The following is an 18,277-nucleotide window of genomic DNA, read 5'->3' as shown; positions in this document are numbered from 1 at the left end:
TGATCAGCTTGGCTTCGTTGAAGGCCCCAGGCAGGTTCCTGGCCAGGAAAGCCACCGTGAAGCAGATGGCAGCCAGGAAGCCCAGGTAGCTGAGGGTGACGTAGAACATGACAACGGCCCCTTCGTTGCATTGCAGGATGATCTCTCCAGGCTGGGAGTGGAGGTCAGAGTCAGGGAAGGGGGGAGAAACTCCCAGCCAGATGGAGCAGATGAGAATTTGGACAGCAGAACAAGAAAGGATGATGGAGTTGGCCAAGCTCTTCCCCAACCATCTCTTCACTCGGTTTCCTGGTTTTGTGGCCAGGAAAGCCAGCACCACCGTGATGGTTTTGGCCAAGAGAGAAGAAACAGCAACTGAGAAGATGATGCTGAAAACTGTTTGTCGGAGAAGGCAGGTGGCTTTCCTTGGTTGACCAATGAAGAGAGAAGAAGACAAGAAGCAAAGCAGGAGGGAGACCAGGAGGATGTAGGAGAGGTCCCGGTTGTTGGCTTTGACAAGGGGAGTTTCTCGGTATTTAATGAAAATGATTAAAACAAGGCCTGAGTTTAGGAACAAGAGAAGGGCAAAAGAAACCAGGATAATGCCCAGTTGTTCCTCATAAGACAGGAAGGTTATGACTTTGGGGATACATTGGACTCTGTCCACATTTGGATATTTATCATCTGGACACTTGGTGCATTTTTCCGTATCTGAGAAAGCAAAAAAGCAATCTATCTTTAATATTCTGTCCTTTTCTCTTGCAAGAAAAAGCTTCTTTGGATAACAGCTGATACCACAGGCATTTTCCAAGAAGTATTTCTTAACTATTTCATAAAAATAGCATAAGAAAGATATATTTTTTTATTAAAAAATGTAGCTGGGTATATGAAGTTGAGGGAAGTCCTAGGATGTTAATTCTTTCCTCTGTAATGTGTAGAATCTTCATAGGAACCTAGATTATTAGAGGTAAATAATGAATCGTATAATCTTTTTAGGCAAACATCCTGAGTCCTGCCACATGGCAGTTAATAACCTGGACTTGGAGGATACCTACAGCATCTTGTAACATCTGGAAGCAACCTGGAATTAAGGAGAAACTTCCTAACAATGAGAGCAATTAACCAGTGGAAAGAGATGGCCTCTAGAAGTTGTGAATGCTTCAACATTGGAGGTTTTTAAGAAGAGACTGGACAGTCAATTGTCTGAAATGGTCTAGGGTCTCCTGCTTGATCAGGGGGCTGGACTAGAAGACCTCCAAAGTTCCTTCTACTCTATTCTGATTGATTGATTGATTGATTGATCTACATGACTGGCAGACAGTTTGTGTAATGAGTTCTCCCCATAACTATCTGCAGCACCAGATTATGGACCAGTGACACCTTCTCGGTGATCCTCAAGGGAGGCCAATAAACGATGAATTTCAAGGTCTTTCAGAAGGTGGACCTGAAACAATTCATCAAGTTTCAAAGAACTCAGATGTTCCTAGAAAGGTGAATTTAGCAGCACATATCCAAACTAAAAAGCAGAACAGATGTTTCCTCTGCTATTAGTAAAGCTTGCCCAGTCTGCCACCCCTTCCTCCCATCTCTTCCCAGCCCCTCCTTCCAAATCTTTTTGATTTACTTCCTTTTAGATAAGAAATTGTGCAGGTTAAAAATAAAAAACCAGGTGAGCTTCAATCTGTTTTTTAATTTGGATCCAGTTCCAGAAAGCCTCCCATTTTCCTCAGTGTGACCCACCTTCCTGAGTGGAGAAGGTCCCCTCCGGACAAGGAACGCAGTCATAGCAGCAAACTGGCTCTCCTTCTCGAGCCCTCTTGACAAATCCAGGATGACAACTTTCCACACATTTGGACTGAGGCAGGGACTGAGCAGAAAAACAAGGAATGCCAAAGAAAATATGTTAGGATCTCCATCCATGGAAAATGGGGGGAGAAATAGACATTAGGCAAGTAGATTCTGGGCTTCATGGAGGTACATATGAAGTCTTTGACTCCTTCCAAACAGGTGTAGGAGATGTGACCACGGCAGTTTTTTTCTTTAGTTCCTCCCTTTTGCTTCTGGCATTTAACACTGCAATAAAGGACTTTTCTATTTAATAGTCCAGAGTGATGGAATTGAAAAAAGATTTAAATATGATGATATATTTTTATTAAAACTGATAATAAATTTTACTGTAAAAGATTGAGGAAACTTTTATTCCATTAGATTTTTTAATATGAAATTAAACTGTGATGAAGAAAGAAACCTCTGACCAGGAAGATCTTGAAAGGTTTCCATAAAACATGGCAAAGCCATTCCACTTAGGTCCCGTCTGTTGAAGAGCTTCCATTAGTTGACACCAACTGGCATGGGAGGCCAACCACCCTGGAGACTCTAGGCTTTGTCCACTTGAAATGGGACCTTAGGCTTTGGAAAACAGAGAAAACACACCAACATTCCTCTCACCTTATTGAGCAACTTTAGCCGTGAAAGAGCATCTTGGTTGATAGTAAGTCTCTGTCTCTCAAAATACGCCAGAGCCTCTTCCATGACATCCTCCTTGGGGAGAACCAAGAAGCTGTCAATGCTCAGATCTGCTGCTATCTCTCCATTTTGGTCCAAGTACATTTTTCTGTCAGAAATATTCCAAAATTCATTCTTCTCCAGAAAGGGATGAAACTAGAATGGGAACATCCAGGAATTTGAAAAACAGAAAACTTTCTTACATTGAATCTTTCTTCTACAATTGTCTCATCTTCAAATATGGTTAAATAGGATACAAATACTGTCATTATCTTCAAAAGTGAATGAAAAAGTTTGAAAAAAAATTGTCAATCATATACTGACAAATAGAGAGAAAATATAATTTATAATTATAGGGAACATTCTAGAGCAGATGACAAATAAAATGTAAAAGATGATTCATAAACTGTTTGAAAACAAGAGGTTGATTCCCAGAAAGCATGGGTTGATCAAGAAGAAAGTTGCCAGGCTAATCTTCTCCCTGGTCATCCTGATGGAAAACACCTCCAGATGTGCTAATTCTAATTAATTGTAATGCAACATTAACAAAATGTTGCAGATCTGAAAGAACAAATCTCCCACCAACTCTTTTCTCAGCCTGAAAAGTTAGCCAGGATCCTTTCTGAGCTTCTTTCTCTCCCATTATGCAGCCTCTCTTCCCAAAAGTCACCCCAAAAGCCATTCTCACACATCATTACACTTCCTAAATAGATTATGGGAACTCTGGTGATATCACTGGATTTCAGTAAAGGACTCACAAACAATTTCGTGATGTGATTAGAAACCTGAGGGCTGGATAATAAGTGGATAAAAACTGTCTTCAAAATGAAACTCAAATAGTTTTTAACCCTTTTTAATCTTTCCTATGAAATTTGAAGGTGATGAATAACAATTTGCCATTGGTCATCAATTTTTCTATGTTGTCATTAATACGGTAATTAATACGATCTTAGAATAAGCTAATTTGATGTGATTTAATTTAAAGAATATAAAGTTTTTCTACTTAGAAACCTTATTTGAAACTTCATTTAAAAAGTTTGATAAAATAGCAATGGTTTTAAATCAACTTAAAGGCAATAATCAGAAGCAAGCTACAATTGTTGAATCGAATGGATTGAATGGATGGATGGACTGGAACTTAATTTCCTGCTGGCATCCCTGAAGGAGGAGTCTGGTTTGAAGGCAGGCTGCTTGGAGGTGGCTGGAGAGGCCATGGACCCTGAAGACTCAAAGTGGACAGAACGGATGACTGAAGAAATGGATTCTTTCAGGAAGATTGAGGGAGATTGGGGAATGGACTTGTCATATTTAACTGGAAAACAAGTCTTAAGAGTCATTGAGTTTCAATTTACAGGAGGTCCTGTGACTTTGGGGAATGGAAAGCAGTTGTTGGGAAAGATTCTAATTAAAATTTTAAGGAAATGCATTATTATTAAGAATCAAAGAATGATGTTTAACCCTGGTCAGATTCTGAATGCATCAGAGATAAGGATTCTGGTGGTCTGTGGTAAATAAGAAGCTCCTGTAGATTTTCTCTGTGTTAAATACAATAGCAGATAACAGACCATTTTGAAGTTTTTAAATTTAACTTTATTGTTGGATTGCCTGTTAAATACATTTTTAATATAGAGCAGATAACAAGTCAAGTAGTTGCAAATAGATGTGTAGTTTATAACTGTGGGCCTATTTTGCAAGGGGGAGAAACTTGTTGCAATATTTTTAGGATCAGACTCAATAATATTATTTAGAGTTAGAGATTCAAATATATTTCTCTTTAATTATAGTAGGCATTCTATATTCACTGAATATTCACAGATAGAAGCAAGGAAAATGGCGAAGGTGGCTCCTTATATATACAAAGGGTGGAGCCAAGAGTAGGAGTGGTGAATTATGAGTACATTAAGAAACAAAGAATAAGTTAACCTCTGATATCCCATATATACATTATTTACACATTAGGGAATAAGGCATTTGCATCTGACAAATCCCCCTCTAAATGCCGGTTCGCTATACAACACCAATTACATTCAGATTCAGGACAATATAATACATACAATCTGGAAGTTAAGTATTTGTGCTGTTTAGAAGGTAAAGGCTTCGTCAATATGTCAGCCAATTGTTCAGAGGTATCGCAATGTACTGCTTTGATAAATCCATCTTGGGACAGTTGTCTCACATGCTTAAATTTTATATCTATATGCCTGGATCTTTGTCCAATGGCATCGGATCTAGATATTTCAATGGCCGCTTTATTGTCTTCATGCATAACAAAAGGCAAAGCAGGTTTTTTCCAAACATCTGAAATTAAATCATTAAACCATACAAGGTTATTTGCAGCTTTAGATAAACAAACATACTCCGCTTCTGTGGTTGAAGTGGCTACCAATTCTTGTTTACCAGTGTACCAGTAAACTGGACAGTCATTTAACAGAAAAATATAACCAGAGGTACTTTTTCTGCATGATGTATCTCCAGCCCAGTCCGCATCTGCGTAACATGTAAGTCTTGGTTCTTTGTTATCACTAGGTTCTAATACTAGACAAAAGTCCAATGTACTTTTCAGATATCTTAAAATTCTTTTGACAGCTTCCCAGTGATACATTGTTGGTTTACTAACGTGCCTTGATAATAAATTGAGTGGTAATGCAATATCTGGTCTGGTCCAATTAGATATATAAAGAAGTGAACCTATTACTGATCTATAGAATGTATTATCCTTGAATTCAGGGGAAGATTCATCAGTATTTCTAAGGAAATCAGTTTGCATAGGAGTGTCACAGGGTTTGGCATTGTTTAAATTACATTTGTTTAGAAGTTCAATAATCTTATCTTTCTGAGTAAGTTTGAAACCCTTTCTAGTTTTGTTAATTTGTACACCAAGGTATTTGTTTATTTTACCTAGAGATTTCAACGAGAAATGTTCATTTAACTTGTTTACAAAGATTTCTCTTCTCTCTCTGTGTTTTCCTATATATAAAATATCATCTACGTAAATCAATACAAACTCAACGTGATCATCACTCTTTTTGACAAAGAAACAGTTATCAGCAGTGGTAGCGTTGAAATCCATGGTTTTAAGTACTTTTACCAAGCAATCGTACCATCTTTTGCCAGATTGCTTTAATCCGTATAAGCTCTTGTTCAATAGCCAAATTTCATTTTTATTAGTGTATTGACTGTGAGGTGCTCTTACGTATATCTCCTTATCTAGTTTTGCGTGTAGGTACGCAGTCTGTATGTCATATTGGAATACATCAAGATTGAGTGTGGATGCTACTACTAGAGCTGTTTTAACACTCTCTGTTCTTACTGTGGGGGAGTATGTGTCAGTATAGTCCTCCGGATATTTTTGTGCATAACCTTGTGCAACCAATCTAGCTTTGTATAAGGTATTGCCTCCTTCTAGATTCTTAATTTTATAAATCCACCTGGTACCAATAATTGTTTTATCTTTGGGTGCAATCGCAGGTGTGAATACATTTAATCCTTGTAAGCTCTCCATCTCTTTTTTCATAGCTAGTTCCCATTTTTCTTTTTCTTCACGAGGTAGTTTTAATACTTCCTCATATGTATTAGGTGTTATTTGTTCACCATTGTTACATATGCATTATGTAATCTTTGTATTTATTTGGTATTTGATTTCTGTTGTTCCTAATAGTTCTTTCTGGTTTGCTATGGTAGTCATGCAAATATCTTGCTTCCTTTTTTGTTAATGTGTCTGTCTTTATTTTGTGTTTACTATTTGTCCATGTTTTGGTTTTGTTTTTGCTTCTGTTAATATTTTGATTTTCTATCGTCCCTTCCTCACGAGATTTGGTATCCTTGCATTTATTCGGAAATATTTCATTAAGATGTAATTTAGACCAGTTGGCCTGTTCATGGAACACAGCTGTTCTGGAAACTATAAATTTATTATTATTATCAATGAATCTGTACCCTTTGGTGCCAGTTTCATATCCCATAAATCTTAATCTTCTGGATACGTTTTCTCCCTTTCTCCTCAATTGTTTGGGTATGTGTACGTCTGCAGTGACCCCAAATATGTGCATGTGTGCTAATTTTGGTTTCCTATTATACATCACCTCATATGGTGTCTTATTCACAATACTGGACCAGGTTCTATTTTGAGTGTAATTTGAATAATGTAGGGCTTCTGACCAAAATTGTTTGCCTAAACCAGCATCCTCTAATGTGCATCTAATCATGGTTTGTAGTGTGGAATTCTTTCTCTCTGCAATCCCGTTTTGGAACGCAGAAAATGGACTAGATGTGTAATGTAACATTCCTCTATCCTTTAGCCATTGGGAGAATTCCTTAGACATGAATTCACATCCCCTATCTGTCATAATTTGTTTTATTCTGATATTATGTTGTGTTTCTATGCGTTTATAAAATTCCTTAAATTTTTGAAAGGTTTCATCCTTGTGTTTTAATGTGTAAACAAAACCATAGCGACTATAATCGTCTACTATTGTTAGGAAGTAACGTTTTCTATAAGTGATTGATGGAGTTAATGGACCAACTAAGTCCATGTGTACTAAGTCAAAAATTTTGTTAGTTGATCTGGTGGATTTTTTTGGCCTGGGACTAGTTTTTAATTTAGTAGATTTACATACTGAGCATTCCAAATAATTATCACAATTTTTTATTTTGACACCTTCTGCGTGTTCAATCATTTTTTGTACTACAGGAAAACTTGCATGTCCTAACTTCCTATGTAAGATATGAGCACACTCGTCATGTATTGGTTTACCTATTTTTGGTTTCTTCTCATTGTGTGTATCTGTGTGATCATGAGATATTTTACATTCATCATTGTCACTGTTACTAATATTTTCATCATCTGCCTCAATGCAATCTTCCATATTTGAATCAATGTTATGTAACCATCTTTCTTTTGTTATCAGATAGGGTAGGCCTCCTTTAATCATCACAGTGCCTACATTAGTTTTATTCTTCTCTAAAGTTGCTTTTCCCTTTGAGAAAACTATATTGATGTCAGAATCTCTGCTTAATTTTATGACACTTAGTATGTTATGAGGTATTTCTGGTATTAACAATACCCCCTCTATTTTTCCTAGACCAGGCAAGGTCACATTCCCTCTGCCTAGTACTTGAACTTTTTCTTGGTTAGCTACTTTTATTACAAACTTATCTTCTGTAAATGAAGACAATATATTTTTGTTATTAGTGGTGTGATTAGTTGCTCCAGAATCAATAAGCCAATTATTGTTCTCATTTGGTTGCGTTTTGGTGCTATCTTGTTTATTTAGTCCATTCAGTGAACCAGATTTTCTCTCTTTTGAATTTTCTCTGCCCCCTCTATTTTCTCTGTAATTTGGTGGGCTTCTATATTTATGTCTGTCTGTGGAAGACTGTCTATAATTGTATTTATTCCTATATTCTGACCTATGTCTTTCTTTTGAGATTTTGGGGCAATCTCTTCTATTGTGTTCTCTGGACCCACAATTGTGGCATTTAAAGGTTTCATTATATTTTTCTTGGAAAGCTACCTTCCTAAAAGGTTTGTGTTCTGTGTGATTGCTATAACGATTTTTTCTTGAATTGTCTTCTGCTATCAATTTGTTAGATAGACTTTCTATTGACAAATATCCTAGATTGATGGTGTCTAAGTGTGACATAAAACTATCCCATGATGAATCAAGTGAGTTGATAATAACACTTTTCATTGTTTGATCTGAAATCACTTCCCCCCTCAAATGCAGCTCAGCTCTTATTTTGTTTAAAGATATTAAATGCTCACTTATGGAAACCCCTGGTTTTACTCTGGAAGAAAAGAAGTCCTTAGACATTCTTGTGGTGGTAGCTACACTATCGCTGTGAAACAAATTAAACATGCATTGAATTATTTCTGAAACAGTTAGGTTTGGTTTGATGCTATGATACATTGCAGGAGACACGCTAGATATTATTAAGAAAAATGCCTTATGGTGTAAACAATCTATTTTTAAAGTCCAAGGTCTTCTTGGGGGACTAGTGATAAAGAATAGTAAATTTTCTTTCATAAAGACAACGTGGAGCTGTTGATACCATTCTTGTAAATTAATGCCATCAACTCTAAGTTTTGGGAAGTCACTGGGTAAGTTACCCACATTATTTTGTCCATTACTTACAACCTGAGGCAGTCCGTGGTCTCGCAAGTGTAGAAAATTGCAAAACGGCATGGGAATGCTCGCAACGAGTCTGCGCGGTTCTCTGGCCAGTTCAAGTCTTTCCGGACCGTCTACGTAGTTTCGCACATGCGCGTTGTTCATTTCTTCTTTGACGTCGTCGTGGAAGGTTCTCTCCATTGCAGCTCGCTCGCTCCGTTCCTCTTCAGACGAGTCGGTCTCTGGCTCGGTCTTATGGGTTCTGATGGCGGCGGCTGTTCTTTTCTTTCTTTTGGGTGCGTTGGCACTTGCTTCGGTCTGCGGTGTAGGGCGGAATCGACATGGCTCTCTGGGCTCGGGCGTCGTCGTTCTCGAAGTCAGGATGGGAGCGTGCAGGTCTTGAAGCATCGGCTTGTTCGCTTGCTTCTTCGTTGGCGCTTTGGAAATTTTTAATTTTGGCCCGAATGCGGCAAAAAGCGTCTTCATTGCTGACTTTACTTGGGATTTCGTTAAGTCGTTTTCATTTTCTGATTCTGGCTCTTCCGAAGAGTTTGAATCCTCCTTTTCACTTTCGTTGTCTGATAACGTTTTTGGCGCCAGAAATTTTGAACTGAGCATTTTGATTGGCTCTGCTTCGCTCACTTTGGAGGCTTGTTGAAACCAAGATGGCTGCCATTTAAAATTTCGCGCGGGATCACATCTTTTCTTTTTCATAACGACTTTCTCTGTAGTCACATCACTCACAGTTTTTTGGTCTTTGGGTTTCTCTTTAGCGATGTTTTTCTCTCTCGCTGCTCCGCTGTTCTTCAGCATTTCTTGGAGGTTCGCGATGAGGCTTTCATCATTCTTCTGGCTTTTTAAAATCTTTAGTATCTCTGACCTGAGTTCGTTATTTTCTATTTCGATTTCTTCCTGGCCATCATTTTCATTTATTAGTTCTTCTTCTTCAGTGGTGTATTCTTCGGATTCTCTCGAAATCGCGTTTGTGGATTCGTTGATTATTTCTTGTTCAGTTTCTATTTCTTTGCTGTAGGCCCTGGTGTTGGGCCTATCTTTCTTAGACATTTTTAGTTATTTATTGAGTCAATTAACCATCCTCTGCTACCAGTTTGTTGCAATATTTTTAGGATCAGACTCAATAATATTATTTAGAGTTAGAGATTCAAATATATTTCTCTTTAATTATAGTAGGCATTCTATATTCACTGAATATTCACAGATAGAAGCAAGGAAAATGGCGAAGGTGGCTCCTTATATATACAAAGGGTGGAGCCAAGAGTAGGAGTGGTGAATTATGAGTACATTAAGAAACAAAGAATAAGTTAACCCCTGATATCCCATATATACATTATTTACACATTAGGGAATAAGGCATTTGCATCTGACAAAACTATTATTGCTGTTTTGTATTCAACTGGGGGGACAATATGCAAGTTTTTGTCTGTTTTTAATGCACAATTAAAAAAAATATTTTGTTTAGTTTTGTTTTGTTTTTGTAATAGTTTTATTTTTTGAAGCTTATATTTTACCTTTTTGAATAAAATAATATCAAGTTTCCAGAAACAATATTTATGATTAGGACACAGAGAAGGGTACATGAGTAAAAAGTAGTAGAAAAATATCTGATTTTTAGCAACTAGGACTTGACTAACAATAGAGTCTCATATAAGAACATTAATGAGGGAAAGGAAGAAGTATGAGGGATACCAAACTTGATATTGCTATTGCTGAGCACATTGTAAGCCGCCCTGAGTCTTCGGAGAAGGGCGGCATATAAATCAAATAAAAATTAAATAAAAAAAATAAAAATATGCATGTTTGTGAAAATGGTCTCAAAATCGTAGTTAACTGGAAACAGAATCTGAGTCAGCAGGGAGATGTACATGGAAAGAAGGCAAATGCAGCCATAAGAATCTCAGGAAGTGAATGTTGTGGTTTGGGGAGACCCCAACTCAAGGACCAGGTCCCCTTGCAGGCGCCACGCTTGGAGGAGAATTTGCACAAAATCTACGTGTGAACTTCAGGGAAGGAGAAATAAGCCAAGGAAGAGATCAAAGGAGCTGCTCTTAGCCTTGAGGAAAGAGAACAAGGAGAAGAGCTGAAGATCAGGAGGAGTCTGGGAGCCCCTTTTCCAACTGACACAATCTCTCGGTTGGAGAAGGGAGGATGCAGCCCTCTTCCAATCACTGACACAGGTTACACACGAGTGTAAGATCTGCTCACTATTATTCCAGAGTGTCAGATACAGAAAAATGATTTCAGTTACAAGAGAGGAGATTTTAGTTGAAGGAGAGAAAAAAATATGATAAAAGGATGAGCTGTTTTACAGCTGAGCCAGTGAAGCAGAGAAGTTCAGTCTCCTCTTCATAGATTATCTGAATGCAAAGACTGAGCAGCCCTCAGTCAGAGAAGCTTTAACTGGGATTCCTGCAGAGAGGAGGGGTTGGGCTAGATGGTCTCAGGGTCCCCTTCAAATTTATAAAGGATGCCACAACATGTATCTATTGGGCTGTTGTTGCTGTAGCCCCACCTAGTGGCCGGGGGCAGATAAGCCTCACTGTATGGTCTGAAGCCAGACTCCCTTTTCTCTCAGCCTTTGGAGGAGACGGAAGCAGCCGGTTTGACCGAGACACATGGTAATCTGGAGGCCTCCGTCCCTCACACGGAGCATCACTGGAGAGGTTCCAGCTGCTCCTTTGTTGGCTGATAGTTAATGCTGCCTATCTCCTATTTATATTCTGACTCTTTGCACTTCCTCAGTTTCTCCGTGCCCTTTTCTCCCAATGAAACACCCAGATCCACCCCAGGCTCCCTTTCACTGGAGGAGAAGAGGGGGGTTTAGCTGCTTGTTGAACTGCACACAGACCCACCTGCAGTGGGGACGGAACAAAGGGGAAATTCCACCATCCTAATCACAAACCCACAAATACAGGAATTCATTTTTAAAAGAATTCAGCATTTTCAATTGAGCAGTATGTAATATTAAAATTCCATGTTATCTACTCTTTGGAACCATTATTCCCTGAGTAATTGAATTGGACAGATCTGTTGAGATGGTTCCCCTCCTTCTCCTCTGGATTCTTCCTCCAAAGGATCTCAGATTAATGGATCCATATCAGGACCCCCATACCTGCCATGGCTGCAGCCTTGGAGACCCCAAACTCTTTTCTCCCTCCTTCCTTCTCCTCCTCGATCTGGAGGAATAAGCGGCATTCAAGGCCTGGGCCAGAGTCTGAATGATACTGTACTCATGGTAGTCATTTGGGATCCGGATCCCGTCCCATTTCCACTGGGACTTCAGTGGGGCTTCCTGGGTGCATCTTCTGCGGCCTTTGACAGAAAAGACGTTCTTTGAAAGAGAACAGCGGAAATAAGGTTCTTGAAACTTTTCTTCCACAAAGTAATGGGGTTCAAAGTCATCATCCATTGGCCTTTCTTTTCCCAGATAACCAAAGTTCAAAATACTATGGATGTATTTGAGAAGTCTGCGCTTGTTTATTTTATACCCTGCAAAATTTGTGAGGATCCAGACTTTCCCTTCAATGGGTCCTGAGAGACGCATAAATGTTAAATGGAAAGGAAGAATTCTCTCCCAAATGGGAACATTTTCTATGAAGTGAACAAAGACGTTGACTTGTCTCCACTTAGAGAGGGAATCCCTGAGGGATGCTCTTGTGTGTCCAGTTGTTGAGAACAGTTGTGATATAACAACACAAATTCCATTCCTGACAATCATAGGAGAAAAAATCCTCATGAAATTCTCTCCATTTTCTGTGTCTGAAGCAAAGAGGCCAATCAGGGTCCATCTGAAATGGAGGAGCAGGTGGACAATTGCTGGGTACTGGAATCCTTCTTTGGGGAGAATATGGTGGAAAAAGGGGAATTTCCTTTTATCACTCAGAGCCTCTGAAACAATGTCATGACTGATCTGAAAAAGCAATGAAGAATGATGTGTTACATTTGGGATCAGATCAAGTCCAAAATATTAGATTTTAATAAATCCAACCTGGTTCTCATGAATGTATTAGAATAGTTTGTTAATCAGACATTGTTTAAAATATTAAAGACAGAATATTAGCAATATTGTATCATAATAATGGAAAATAACAAGCAAATTAAAAAACAATCAAAATGTAAATCATATTACTGTATCATCCCTACAATTCATCACAATTAGATTAACACATGCAAACGCCAACTGGAATATCCTATTCCAATAAAGGAACTATTATAATTTTCAAGGATAGCTGCACCTTTTTTTGCTTCTCTATCCCAGATTCTTTCTGGAGGAAATTTTTTAACTTCTCTCTCCAGTTATACAAGAAACAGGCAGACCTCAAAGCCTAATAAAATTTGTCATTTGCATAATCCAAGTTTGGTCTTTCATTGAAGTTTTGTCTGTTCCAACAGCCACAATTTATAGAGTCTGTCAGTTTCCATAAATTAAATTTTATGCCAATGCCCATATTTTCTGAATTTAGGCAAAGCAGAAATTGTGTAAATTCCCAAATCAGCTCTGAGGGCAGCAGTTGGAGTCCTTTTACCCACCCCAAGATCCTCCTCAGAGGCTGAGATTGGGTTGGTTCTGCTGGTGGTTTCTCTCTGGAGCCCCAAACATCAGATTGATGTAAGAACATGGGGGAAAACTGGGCCTCAGATACTTTAATAATTGGGGCTGAGGAAGCTGGAGAGCTATGAGGTTTTCCTTTAAGCACCACTTTCACTCCTGCCCTTTCTCTAACTGAGCTCCTTGGATGATGAGGGAGCCAAGATTCAGGCTCAGAGAAAACTACCCCAGGTAAGGAAAGGTGTTACTTGCTCTAATGGCTGATCATTTATGGCTATGATGTCATTTCCCAAAGACCATAACTTTTGAACTTGCTTTATAAATTGTCAGATAATTATTAAGACAAAACAATCCAAGTCTATACAATCCAATGTGTAAGTATGATAATATCACATTATCTATGTAAATCAGTGTATTCCAATAGGAATTTAACAAGCTAAACATGTGTACCTATAACAGAACTTATAACAAAATAAAAGGGTTGGAAGGGACCTTGGAGGTCTTCTAGTCCAACCCCCTGTTCAAGCAGTAAACCAAGCATAATAGCAGTAACTGTGAGAGGGATCCTGGAGTCTTAGTGGACAACCAATTAAATATGAGTCAAGAGTGTGCAGCGGCAGCCAAAAAAGCCAATGCAATCCTAAATCACATTAACAGAGGGATACAATCAATATCAAGAGAGGTACTAATACCGCCCTATAAAGCCTTAGTAAGACCACACCTAGAATCCTGCATCCAATTTTGGTCACCACACTATAAAAAAGAGGTTGAGACTCTAGAAAAAGGGCAGAGAAGAGCAACCAAGAGGATTAGGGGACTGGAGGCTAAAACATACAATGAACGGTTGCAGGAACTGGGCATGGCTGGTCTAGTGAAGAGAAGGACCAGGGGAGACATGATAGCAGTCTTCCAATATTTGAGGGGCTGCCACAGAGAGGAGGGGGTCAAGCTATTTTCCAAAGCACCCAAAGGCTGGAGAAAGGCCGGACAAGGAATAATGGATGGAAACTGAACAAGGAGAGATTCAACCTGGAAATAAAGAGATAAAGTTGCCTTCAGAAGTTGTGGGAGCTTCATCACTGGAAGCTTTCAAGAAGAGACTGGACCGTCATCTGTCAGAAATGGTGTAGGGTCTGCTTGGACTAGATGACCTACAAGGTCCCTTCCAACTCTGTTAATCTGTATCTATCTATACTATTCCAGACAAGTGGCTGTCCAGTTTCTTCTTAAAAGCCTCCAGTGATGGACCACCCACAATTTCTGAAGGGGAGACGTTCCTCACAGTTAGGAAATTTCTCCTTAGTTCCAGGTTGTTTCTCTCCTTCATTAGTTTCCATCCATTGTTTGTTTGTTTGTTTGTTTGTTTGTTTATTTATTTATTTATTTATTTATTTATTTATTTATTTATTTATTTATTTATTTATTTATTTATTTATTTATTTATTTATTAGTTCGATTTATATGCCGCCCTTATCCGGAGACTCAGAGCAGCTTACAATGCATTAAGGAATAACCTTCATACTTTTGTATATACCTACTTAGTAGGGCTTTCGGCCCCCCCTAAGCGGTGTCCTTTTTTATACAAAGTCAGCTTATTGCCCCCTCAATCCGGGTCCTCATTTTACCTACCTTGGAAGGATGGAAGGCTGAGCCAACCTTGAGCCTGGTGAGATTTGAACTTGCAGTAATTGCAGGCAGCTGGCAGTTAAGTGCTAGTTTTAACAGCACTTTAGTCTGCTGCGCCACCAAGGCTCCTTCTAGTACTTTGGAAAATAGGTGAATCTCCTCTTCTTTGTGGCAGCCCCTCAAATATTGGTACATTTTGAGGGCCAAACGTTTTCTCCATATTTCTCTGTTTATTGAGTCAAATGCTGCACTAACATCTAGAAAGCAGCAAACCTTGTTTTACCTCACTGATATAAATGAGATATTTCAAGACAAATTTGTCGCCAATATTAGATTATTAACTTATGCATTATTTCTTACAAAAGCTATATAGCATTTAACTCTACCTAAAACATTCTGTTTCTTCTGCAAGGAATGAATTTTTCTCAAGTTTAACTAAGAGGATCATGGCATAAATTTTAGCCCCAATATCTGCTAGTCTATTTGGCCTATAATTGCTAGAATAATTTTTATTCTACATTTTAGATAGATAAAATTGTACTATTGGCAACTTCAATCTGAGTGGATATGGCAGGCATCATTTATGTGTGAAAATGAAGATGCCAATAGAGGCCCCAACAACCAGGGATATTTTTTGATCAGTTAAATAGTTGTTAGAATATCTTCTCCAGGGAATGTATTGCTTGCATTTCAGGCCTTTTATGATTAATCTCAAGATGAACATAATGGGGTAAAATATTGACATTTTTCCTAAGATGGAGAAAAGCAGCTCTTGAATTCCAGGGAGAAGACATGATTGCATCTATTGCTCACCCACCACCACCCACTCCTCACTTTACCAGATGGAAAAAAACACACACAAACCTGCGGGACTTTGTAGGTGCCTCCTAATGTTGAAGTCTGGGTGGAGATGCCCCTGTTAGCTGCATCAAGAAGAGCCAGGAGGTTCTCCTTCCTTCCACAGCCGTAGTTGGGGACATTGGCTTCTCCAGTGGAGAGAGTGTCCAGCAAGGCATCTGAAGTGTGGAAAGTGCTCACATAGTTGTTATGGATGTTGTAGCCAAGCAGGAGGTCCATCATTCATGGCGTGAATCAATGAATCCCTTTCCTGTTTCTAAAGAAGAATTAGAAGAATCAAAGGACTCTCACAAGGTGGAATATGATCCAGTTGCTTTTTCTCAACATAGAGAAACACTCAGCTTCCCCTGGAAAGGCGAGAGATGTACATTCAAGAGCACAGACTCTGCCTGTCCCAAACCTCCATATTTCTCTGCCCAAAGTCTCCCCTGGAGGATTTGGCCAAAGAACAGAGCTGAAACTTTTATCATAATTCTCCCTCTCAGGAGGGATCCCTGGATAATTCAACTAGTTCATGCAGTCAGAGATTGTTGGGAAATTCTCTGGAGGGAAATGAAAGGGAAATAATCCTCATGTCTTTCATAATAACAGGGGCAAAGATGGAATTAAATCGGTCATCTAGAATTGAGAGGTTTGGGGTCTCCATGCTTGAAAGTGGCTCCGGAGGGAATACACGGCACCTGTGGCTGAAGAAAGAAAGAAATCTGAGATTTATTTGCATAATGATGAAAGACAAAACTCCGGGGGCCAGTTAATGCTGGAGCCTGTCACAGATCTGAAATAGCTGCCAGCTGAGTTGGAACCAACATTTACTCTATTTTGAAAGCTAATGCTCAAGGGCACCACACAAAAGGGCTGATGCAATAGTGTGGCCAGACTCCAAGAACAAAATCAACTTTAATGAAAAACTAGTTTTTTGAACTTTGCAGAGTTAAAAAAATCAGGGAGAGACAAAGACAGAGAGAGAGAGAAGTTAGAAAAAACAAGTGAAAAGAGATGGAGAAATCAAGGCTGCCTCTCACCCCATGTGGGGAGGGGAGGGGAAGAGAGGGAGGGAAGGGGAGCTCAGGATCCTCGTGTTGCAGATGGAAAGCTGATCTTCAAAATCCAACTGCCATCTTCAGTAACCCAGGAATGCAGAAGCCCATATCCCATGTTCCCCTGCCAACGTTTCCCATGCACAGGCCAGACAAGGGGGCTCTTGCAGGGATGCCAGACAGGACTCTGCCCGGTTGAGTGGGGAGCCCCTCTTGGGAGAAGGAAGCTGTCAGATCCCTAAAAGTGATACTGCCATTCAATCGGAGGAGGGGGGGACACTTGGATTCGATTCCCTAGCATTGCCTGTGTCAACAGATATTTTACAACCTATATCCTGGCACCAAAGAGCCCTGAGATCCCCTTTACCTGCAGGAAGTTTTATGATAGCCATGTGGGTTGTTTCACTTTAAAGTAAATGGTGGGAATGCATGTTTGTTCGTGTTCTCAGAGAAACTAGTAAAGAAAACATCTTCACAATTGTGTATTGTCTAAAATCTGCATTCTGACTTAAAGGGAGGGGTCTCTACTGCTTTAATCCTACTGCTTTGCCTAAGGGTATTCAGGTCTTGCTTTAACTGGATGGCTGTCACTTCTGCTTAATAAAAGAATCCTTTTGAACAACCATGTTTCAAGAGTTCTCATTTTCTTAAGTTGGAAGGAGAGGCGATCCTTACAGAAAGCACGATCTGCAAAATGGTCAACCCAGAGAAGCAACCTTCGCTCTACTGAGGGGACCTTGCAAACCATGTCTGAACAAAGCAGAGAGCTGGGAGGAACCGATTGCTGGGGGGAGACAGCAACCACCACCCAGTCGGATGCCTGTTTCGTGCACCCCATCGGAGAGGATGAGGTAACCCTGGGGAATCCTGAAAAGCCCTGCTGGTCGATTGGCATCGGGAAGAAAGACGGCTGGGATGAGAGAACCAGAGTAGTCACCCTCAACTGTGACAACCGAAAACCGGGGTGGAAACTGGAACTAGAAGCCCTTACTGACCAGGGGGGACTGACTGAAGCACCCCTGGGGGAGGACTATCTGAAGAGGCATATAACCCAATTAGTGATGGAAACTTTGGAAAATCTCAACATCCGAAGGGAGCCAGGACAACAATCAAAGAGCACTGAAAAGGCAGCAGTCGTAGATGATGCCACGGGAGGCACCCCCCTTCTGGAGCCTGCCTATCGAGCAAAGGGCACAGCAGCAGCGGGAGAAGACCCAGCAACCCCTCCCCCCCCAGGCTACACGCACACCGGCACCCATTCCCAACCACCTACGAGTCCTGCAACTGGAAAGAGAAACTCCCCCCCTTGGGGTGAAGTTTGATGGGAATCCGCAACAATTAGGATTCTTTATGGCATATGTGCTAACCTACATGCAAGAGTATGGGTGTGATTTCCAAACCCAAGGCTCCCGAGTGCGAGTTGTGACCCTAGCCCTAGAGGGTACCGCTGCCAGGTGGATGGTGACCCTACATAATGCCAACGCACCAGAACTGCGGAATTTCAACCATTTCATGATGGCCCTGTGAGTCGGTTCGAGGACCCACTGGCAGATCGCAAAGCACGTGACTGCATTAAGGTGGTGAGGCAGGGGCAA

The sequence above is a fragment of the Pantherophis guttatus genome, chromosome 15 (assembly GCF_059756535.1).
Source record: "Pantherophis guttatus breed Tessera chromosome 15, ASM5975653v1, whole genome shotgun sequence".
Taxonomy (NCBI): domain Eukaryota; kingdom Metazoa; phylum Chordata; class Lepidosauria; order Squamata; family Colubridae; genus Pantherophis; species Pantherophis guttatus.
Note: the sequence above shows the minus strand (reverse complement) of the source record.